The following is a 10,152-nucleotide window of genomic DNA, read 5'->3' as shown; positions in this document are numbered from 1 at the left end:
ATCCAATTAAAAAATGGGCCGAGGACCTGAATAGACACTTCTCCAAAGAGGACATACAATGGCCAAGCAACATATGAAAAAAATGCTCAACATTACTAATCATAGAAATGCAACAAATTAAAACTACAATGAGATATCACCTCACACCTGTCAGAATGGCTATCATTAACAAATCAACAAATAAGTGCTGGCAAGGATGTGGAGAAAAGGGAACCCTTGTGCATTGCTGGTGGGAATGCAGACTGGTGCAGCCACTGTGGAGAACAGTATGGCATTTCCTCAGAAAATTAAACATGGAACTGCCATTTGACCCAGTGATCTCACTTCTAGGAATATATCCCAAGAAACTAGAAACACCAATCAGAAAGGCTATATGCACCCCTACGTACATAGCAGCACAATTTACAACAGCTAAGATCCGGAAACAGCCCAAGTGCCCATCAGCAGATGAGTGAATAAAAAAGCTGTGGCACATTTACACCATGGAATACTTTGCAGCTGTAAAAGAGGAGGATCCCTTACCCTTTGAGACAGCATGCAGGGACCTGGAGAGCATTAAGCTATGCAAAATAAGCCAGTCAGAGAAACACATGATCTCACTTATATGTGGAATCTAATGAACAAAATAAACTGATGAACAAAATAGAACCAGAGATATGGATACATGGAACAGACCGACAGATCTTAGAGGGAAGGGAGAAGGCAGCGGGGTAGCAGGAAAAGATTAATCAAAGAACGCGTGCATCACCCATGGACACAGGCCATGCCATGGAAAAGGCCTGGGTGGGGCAGAAGGTGGGTAGAGTGGGGCAAAGGTGTGAAATGGGAGGCATCTGGAATACTGTCAACAATGAAAGTAAATTTAAAAAAATAATGATGCATCTTACAATTAATGGCATGTTAGGTTTGATGAGATATTCTCTGTCACAGCGTGTGGAAGGGTGTGAGGATTCTGGGTGGCCATGGCATGTCTGCTGTGAAGTAGGGCAGTGAGGAGGTGTCTCCCTGCTCCTGACCACTGGAGGTGCACGGTGGGAGCAGTGGAAATGCTGGTAAATGGGGGGCCCTGGACATGAGGGGGTGTGCCTGGTTCCACTGGGTCAGTTCTCAGGACACTCAGGCCACACAGGGCAGGGCAGGGCGCTGCCCACTGGACCAGGACTAACTCCCGAGTGATTCCAGGGAACAGGAGAGAAGCATGGCTCCCTGGGAAACCCAGGGTCCTGCAGGCAGTGAGACGAGAGCAAGGCAGTGCCTGCTGGGTGCAGAACCTGCTCTTTCCCAGGCCTTTGCAGGCTCGGGAGCCTCCCACACCCCCTGCCTCCTGGGCTCCTCACAATTCACCCACCATGGGCTGTGTGCGTGCTTCCATTTGTCCTCCTGCATCAAACCCTCGGCTCTGTGAGGATGGGGACGTGTGTGTGGTTCCCAACACATAATGCAACTCAACAAATACTTGTTAAATGAGTGAATTAATAAGCTAACAAATCAAAGGATGGGATGAGGACAGTCACCCTTAGAGAAGCCACTTGCCCCAGGTCGAGGAAGGCCTCAGCCAATCCCATGGGCAGCTCTGCAGAATTGTCCCAAACCGGGGCCTGGGAGTCAGGCCTTCACACCCAGGTCAAGCACCATTGGATGTGGGCTGTACCAGCAGAGGGGACATGGCAGCCAAGAGAAAGTTCCAGAGAGGTGCCCATATTTGGGTGTTTTGGTCTCTGTATCTTATGTTAGAACCTTTTCTCACATGCTGGATCCATGATTATCTGCTCGTATGAAGAGGGGCTAAACAGTTGATTGGTAGCTCAGAGTGTATGGGAGGGGCTTGACTGACTGTCACTGCAGGCTGATCTGGCTGGGCTCTTTGACTGGGGAGTCCCCAAGGCCAAATTCTTCAAGAAAATTCTTCCAATATCCTGCTTCAAGGGTGAAGGCTGAGAGCTGGCATTCTAGGAATGGAACTGCGTGGGAGTGAGAGCCAGGAAGGGAGAGAGTTAAATGGGACAATGAGTCAGAAGCTTAAACACCTTGGCTGTGACCCTGAGGAGGGACTCTCTGCATCTCATTCCCTGCTTTTCCTCATTTCTCTGGGGTAGCAGCCCCCCCCCCGTAAGAGGTACTACCTGTGGACTTGCTGCAGAGGCTTGAGGAAGCCCCGGTATGGACTCTTGTTCGGTCCCTGGAGGGAAGGCACTGTGACAAAGTGGCTGCGGAGCGGGTAGTAAAGCAGTTCTCATCAGAATGAGGATGTTTGACTGCCGAAAAGACTGATGGGAGGATCTCGGAGAGAGAGAAGAGAATTGGTGGAGGGCAGTAGTGGGATTTTTGGAGTGGGAGGAACTGGGGTTTGTTGGGGTCCAACCCCAGCGGGTCCAGGGGTCCCCAAAGGTGTGGACGGAGTCGGCGAAGAAGGAATGACACGGAGACAGCCTTCAGTTGATCAGCAGCCTAGCCAGGATCTCCAGCCACGAACTCTGGCCAAGTTCTGGTTAGGATCTGATGAGGATCTGATGTTTATTGTCTTGTTACATCTATATTTATACCAGCCGATTTTAATCCTGTCAATTTCTATTACAAAGGTTAGGGCGTTTCTTATCTCCATTCCAGGGAGTAAAGATTATGTAGCTTAACTACCCGCCTGGCACTTAGTTAAGGGGTTGTATCCCCTCCCTAACCTCAGGGAAAAATCCCCACCTGGGGAAACAACCTTTCTGGGAGAGGTGACCTTGGTTAAAACACATGGCACTAAGGAGAGCAAACATATTAAGAACAATATGCTATATATGCCAGGTCCCTTGAAACATATGCTGTGCAGATGTTTCTTCCCTGCAGCGACTGTGTCAAGCAGCAAGGATGGACCGGCTTCCAGCAGGGGTTCAAATCCCAGCTCTTCCACTCGTTAGTCATGTGTCTGTGGGAGGGTTGCCTGATCTCTGGCCTTCTTGGACCTCCACAGCCTTATCTGTGAAATGGGCACATCTGCTGTCTTAGATGGCCCCTGTGAGACTAGATGAGCTAGGAAAATCGCTTGGAACATGCTGAGAGCTGGTATACAGTAGTTATTTGTCAGAATACGTTCACTCTGTCCGGGCTATTTGGTGAACGATAAATGTCAATAATGCAGGTGAGCTTTGCTTTAAGAACCCCCGAGCACCCATGCCCAAATGTATCTATTTGACTATTTGGATTCTGAAGAAACATGTTTTAAAGTCTTTTCATTTTGGAATAATTTCAGCAGCACAGAAAAGTTGCCAATATAACACTGAGCCGCCCTATCCTCTTCCCCAGTCTCCTCCCTTGACAACAGCTTAGGGTACCGTGCGCATTTGTCAAAACTAAGAAACCGAGACTGTTCGATGTTAGTATGTAGACTCCAGACTTCTGTGAACCCGAAGGAACAACTCTGAGAAGCCCGTCTTTCCTGGAGAGAGCAAGTGAAGTTGTGGACGGAGAAACTGCCTCGTGGTGAGGGAGGTGACCAACATGGACCACTGGCCGGTGGGATTCAAAGAACAAAAGTGTGACTTAGCCCTGCCTGCAGGGTAGCAGGGCGATGACGAGACCCTGGCCGTCAGGAGGCCTCCGCTCACGCCGAGTCTGCCCTTTCCTCTGCGTCTTGACAAGTCCCCCTACCCACGTACCTGTTTCTTCATCTGTAACATGGGGATAATATTTCTTGCCGATGCCCTTGGCAAGATACTAGTCCCCCCTCATTCTCCCATCTTTCTCTGTAGGAAACCGCTGATTTGTACCTGGGCAAGTGCCACTGCAGGAAGGACTACATTTCCCAGCTTCCCATACATTAAGGTGAGACCAGGTGACCAGGTGCCAATCAATGGGAAGTGGACAGAAGCGGAGGGTACTCTTCCTTGAAGAGAGAAAGTGTGCCCTCGGCTCCCCTCCTTGGTGGCTGGCTAGATGCTGCCACAATGGCTGCAGCTCCAGCCGCCATTTCAGACTGTGCTGCGACATTGCACATGGAAGGGACGCCTGGCAAAGACACAAGATGTGAGAAGTTGGGCTGCTCATGCTGTAGGATACCAGGGAGGAATTAAACTAGACCTGCTCGGCCTAAGCCCTAGTAACATTCTGTGCTGGGTAATTCTTTGTGGTGGGGGTTGTCCTGTGCCACTAGATGCGGGCAGCCCCTGACCCTGCAAGTTGTGACACCAAAAATATTTCTGGAGAAAGCCATGTGCCACGCATCCTCTGGGGGCAAAGTCACCTCTGCTTGAGAATCATGCTCTAGACCAGTGGTCGGCAAACTCATTAGTCAACAGAGCCAAATATCAACAGTACAACGATTGAAATTTCTTTTGAGAGCCAAATTTTTAAAACTTAAACTATATAGGTAGGTACATTGTTATTAACTTAATTAGGGTACTCCTAAGGCTTAGGAAGAGCCACACTCAAGGGGCCAAAAAGCCGCATGTGGCTCGCGAGCCGCAGTTTGCCGACCACGGCTCTAGACCAATTCTGTCCAATAGGAACACATTACGGATGCGAGCCACATGTTTAAATTTGATTTTTTTTAGTAGTCACATTTTAAAAGGTAAAATAACCAGGTGAAATTAATTTCAATAATATACATAGGATATTTAACTCAATGTATTTATCGTGGGATCAGTATAAGCATTATTGACAGGCTGATTTTATTGTTTCAGACAAAAGCTTTGAAATCAGTGTGTATTTTGCACTTCTAACACATGTTGATTAAGACCAGCCATATTTCAGTGCTCAGTGGCCACACGTGGCTCCTGGGTGCTGTGTTGGGTGGTGTGAGCCATAGATTTAGAACTTAAGAGAGAAGTAAGCCTCTACCTCATTTAAGCCACTTTATTGGGGGTTTCTTTTACTTGCAGCAGAACGTAACCCTAACTAGCACCTGGGGTTTTTGATCACCACAGTTTTGGACATTTGAGAAGTAATTAAAAATCAGATTGATGACGTGCCACTGAGAATCTGGAGTGCTTTAGAGAAGGGGGAGCGTGCTCTGCACCCCCATGCATTGTCTCCCATAGTCCCCAACAGCTCCAAGAGCAGGGGTGTTCATTCCACAAATGGAGACTCAGCTCCAAGAGCATGGGGGGTGCTGTCATGCCCGGACCAGGTGTCCCCTCCTGGGCCAAGGCGCCCGAGCCCCTGCTGCAGGGAGCGTTGCCAGGTGACACCACCGACTGGGTCCCTCTGCAGGACTCACCCCTCAGCTGAGTCGCTCGGTCATGTGCCCTCCCCAACCTTCTCCAGGGGCAACCTTCCTCTGACCATCGCTGGTTGGTGTGGGTATATAAAGGCCTGAGTCCCTTGCCCAAATTCTGGACAATTCTAAGGGCCATCCTGGCCCCAGAGCTCCCAGAGGATCTACTGAGGTCTCACAGCCTAACTTGCCCTTCTGTGCACTCCCTTCCTCACTCCCAGACAGCTGCTGGGCCCAAGATAATCCTCAATCAATGCCATTGCACATCGCAACAAGAGGTGGCACCGTCAGCCCACTCCCCACCAGTCCACTCCTCAGAAGTCAGGGATCCCTGGCTGCCCACTGCCCCACTATTGTATCCTAGGAGGACCTCCCTCTTCCCTCCCTCTACACCTTTGTGTATGCTGTTCCTCATGCTGGGCCAACCCCTTCTTTTCTCTTTCATGTATAGAAATCCTCCCTCCCTCTGGGCTCAGGTCAAATTACCCCTGCCCTCCTCCCCCAGGAAGCCCGCCTGGGTTTTCAGCTCCAAGATCTCTGGATAGTTCTAGCGCCCTTAGTGTGCCTCTCGCAGTCTCCTTGTGGGTACCACCCAGCTCAGGAAGAGCCCAGGGGAAGTTCTGAACTCTGAAGAGTCGGATGAGGGGAGAAAGGGGCGGCTGAGGTATTTTTGGAGAATGACTCCTTTTAATTTTGTGTGTGTCTCTATGCTATTCCCAGAGAATGTTAATTATGTAAGGAGGGTGGGGGGAGATAGAAGAAGGTAAAGGGATAAATGGTAATGGAAGGAAACTTGACTTGGGGTGGTGAACACGCTATACACTACACAGATGATGTATTGTAGGAATGTACACCTGAAATCTATACACTTTTATAAACCAATGTCACTCCAATAAATTCAATAAAAATGCATTTAAAAAATCACGTAATAGACTGTACTAGTGACCTTGCTATCTGGAGCCTCTGCCAGTGTTTCACGTCAGTCACGTCAGTCAGTTCATCAAGCAGCTCCCAAGCAGCCTCTGTGAACCCGCGACAGGCGCAGGGGCCGCATTTCGGAGAGGACAGGACGCTGCCTGGGAGATTACAGAGCTGGTGGGGGCGCAGACGCGGGGAAGATCCCATCTTCCCACTGGGCCTCCGACCCCAGCTCCACAGCTGTCTGTGCATGGCCCAGGCCAGGCCGAGGCTGGGGGTGGAGGCGCCCAGGACTGAGCTCGGGATCCTGAGTCAGATGGCCTGGGTTCAAATCTTGAATCTTAGCCACCCTGCCTTGGGCAAGGCACTCCAGCCTTGGAGCCTCAGTTTCCCTCCCTGGGTACCTGGGTTACCACAGTGAGCTGGCAGGATGTGGGGGCCAGGGGATGCACTAGTTAAGTCAGGGCCCACGCTCAGCAGGCGGGAGCTTCCTTCTTCCCCTGCCCGAGGCCCTGCTGCCCCATGGGAGTCCGGGGCTGAGGTGCTGTGAAGAGGGCCTGGCAGGCCTGAGACCTGGTCTCGGAGGCTCCCTCCTTGGTACTGGGTCCGTCCCGTTGTCCTGCCTGGCACCCCATCACTCCATCTGGGTCTGCGCAACAGGAGGCTCCTCCCAGGAGGAAATTTCTGCCTGAGTCCCGAAGAGGCTTCTGCTGGGGGGTGGGGGGACCCAGGGGAAAGTGCCAGGGGCTGGGGGGAGAATTCCTCTGGGGCCGGTGGACAGGCAGGTACCTCTTCCCCATTCCCGGCCCTCTTCCTTCCCTCTGTGGCCTTGCACATTTCAGCAGCTGGCTTCCTCTTTTGAACCTCAGCTCCCCCACCTGCAAATGGGCATTCAAGCCCCACCTCCCAGGGCTACTGTGGGTGCCCAGCCGGAGCAGGTATTCCAAAAATAACAGCTGGGATGTAAGTTCCTTCCCCTTCAGGGAATCCGAGTGAGGAAAACAGATGGCTTTTCAGGATTAGACATTGTTGAGGCCCTCCACCCTCTTTCCACTTACCTCCAACCAAGCAGTCCCTCCTCGTGGGTGGGCCCTGGGCAGCGGACACCGGGGAACGGGGCACAGCCTGTCCCGGGAAGGGACATGGTATCTGGGTAGATGTGAGCTGCTTGCTACCTTCAGATGCCTGGGGGCATCCACACCTGCCTTTTCAGAAGGGGCGTCATCCACTCCAGGCCAAGCCCGTTGTACTTGATGCTGGAGCAGGGCAGCCAGGGCCCTTCTCTCCTCTCCCAGGCCACACGCAGGGCCTGCAAGGCCTCCAGCCTGTGCAGAGACTCAGAAATCCCTCTATTAATGAAATATTTCAGATGGCCTAAATATGTAAAAAGACGTTGCAATGGCTGTTCGTGTCCCTGCTGTCCCCCCTAAGAGATAATGAATGTGAATAGACCCTACAGGGAAGGACGGCGAGCTCCTCCCGAGGGAAGCCGACTGCCGTTGTGTGTGTCACCTCCTCGCCACACGTGCCAGCAGCCTGGACAGTATTTGGTGTTGTTCCGCGTGTTTCCAGCCTTCGCAGAAAGCAGTGTCACACAGTGTGCAGCCGGCAGGTGCTTTTCTTTGCTCGGCCTTGTCTGTGAGTTCAGCCAAGTAGCTCTAATCAGTCTCATGCTTGTAGAGGATTCCATTGTGTGACCAGACCACAGCTGAGGATCTAGCCTACTACTGATGGACATTCAGTTTGCCTCCAGTTTTCGCAATTATAAACAATACTGCGACAAACATATGTATGCATGCTTTTCCCTCTGAGACCCCATCCCCACTTGGGCCGTCCTTAGACTCCCGTTCACCCACCCAAACCACCCTCTCCGCGCTCTGCGCCTAGAGGAGGACGAGGACCAGGGGAGAGCGGGAGGGTGGCATGCAGGCAGGAAGGGGTCCAGACTGCCTCCCACCTCCAGTGCCTCAGAGCCACCAGACCGAGGGTGCAGAGGGGAAGAAAGGCCACGGGATTGGGCAAAGGGGACGCAGAAAACATGGGGTTTAAAACCTGAAGAATCAGCAACTGTCTTCATTTTTCATCTCGAGTCCCAGCAACAAAGATCATGGCCGGAGGCCAGACACAGGCAGCGGCAAGAGGGAAACGAGCCCCCTCCCTTCTCCCCACGGTGAGTGTCCTCCGGGTCCCGAAATGGACGTGCACCGCTCCAGCCACATCCAGTCTGTGTTGGGATGGGATTCCCGTCAGCCCAGAGGCAGAAGAGGAAGGGTGTGCACAGATGAAAGCACCGGAGGAAGTGCTCCTGGATTTTGGTCCTCAAGGGCTTCCGCGGTGACCCCTATGCGGGGAGACCCCGGGAGCCGAGCCCATCGCTCAGGCAGCCTCACTAAGAGCCCCACCCTGACCACTGCTTGGAAGGAAAGCTTACTCTCTAGCTCCCTCCCTGATGCAGCTACTACTGGGCTGAAGCGAGAATCCGCCATCCCAGAGTGCCTCCCGTCTACATGCGGTGCTTGGCACGGACCCCGAGACGAAGATTAGTGTTCAGGATGCTCATTAGGAAGTTCCCCTGAGATTAACACCTGTGCAGGGGACGAGAGGAAAACAGGGGCGGATCAGACGGAGGGAACGCCCACCCCCCAGCAATTGCAATGGGTGCATGAGGGGTCCCGGGCTAAAGCAGCCTATCTGCTGAGAAGGCCAGACGCTTTTTTAAAACATATATATTTTTATTGGTTTCAGAGAGGAAGGAAGAGGGAGAGAGATGTAAACATCAATGATGATAAAGAATCATTGATCAGCTGCTTCCTGACGCCCACACTGGGGATGGAGCAGCAACTGGACATATGCTCTGACTGGGAATCAAACTGTGACCTCCTGGTTCATAGGTAGACACTCAACCTCTGAGCCACGCCGGCCAGCCGGGCAGGGTCAGACTCTCAGTACTCGGGCCTTGATAGTGGCTCTGCGGAGCCCAGGCCGTCCCAGCAGTGCTGGGGGCGGAGGGCTGGCTGCTTAGTGCTCCCTGTGGCGAGTGCAGCAAGTCCTTCCTTGACGGGGAACTGAGCTGCACATTTTCATTGTCCTCATGGGGCAGAAGAGCAGGGGGCGGGTAGTAGTCCTTGAGAGCTACTCAGGGTAAGTGTCTTGCAGCTGTGGCTGGAGGGAGGGGAGCTGAGAGAACAGAGAGGGGAGCGGGGGATTCGGGCCCAGGTCTCCATGCGACTTCATTTCCTTTAACACGCAAGGACAGAACTTGGTGTTATGGTTGTTTGACCTCCACTTCCTCCTAACTGACCCCCACTACAACCCTCTGTCCACACGCCTTCCAGATTGATCTTTCCCAAAGGCACATCAGATATGCACCTCCTCTGCTTAAGACACCGGGAACATAACCCCAGCTCCTGGCAGGGTCTGCTGGGCCCCCCAGGGCACGTCCTGCCTGCCTCTCCCACCTCAGCCGCTAAGCTCTCGCTCTGGTCACCCAGCCCAGCCATGCTAAGGGGTCTGTTCTGGGGCCTTGGCGATTGATCGCTATTGCCTCTGCCTGGAACCTCTTTCCCTCAGGGGTGGGCAAACTTTTTGACTCGAGAGCCACAATGCGTTCTTAAACTGGACCGGAGGGCCGGAACAAAAGCATGGATGGAGTGTTTGTGTGAACTAATATCAATTCAAAGTAAACATCATTACATAAAAGGGTACCGTCTTTTTTTTTTTTAGTTTTATTCATTTCAAACGGGCCGGATCCGGCCCGCGGGCCGTAGTTTGCCCACGGCTGCTCCAGATGCTCCTAGAGATGCGTCCTCAGCTCAATGCCACCTCCTCCCGGTGACTGAAGACTCACTGGACCATCCCTTTTCTCACATTTATTCAACGAATACCCATGAGCACTTACCATGTCCCAAAGCACCTTTCTAGGCAGCGGAGCTAACAGGGCGAGTGAGAGTCCAGGCCTTGCCTCGTGGAGCTCACATTCTAGGAGATCAACACACAACTAAAAGGAAAACACCACGAGCTCAGAGTGTAAAGTGCTG

This window comes from Myotis brandtii, unplaced genomic scaffold (genome assembly GCF_000412655.1).
Source record: "Myotis brandtii unplaced genomic scaffold, ASM41265v1 scaffold488, whole genome shotgun sequence".
Taxonomy (NCBI): Eukaryota; Metazoa; Chordata; class Mammalia; order Chiroptera; family Vespertilionidae; genus Myotis; species Myotis brandtii.
This window is presented reverse-complemented; position numbering follows the sequence as displayed.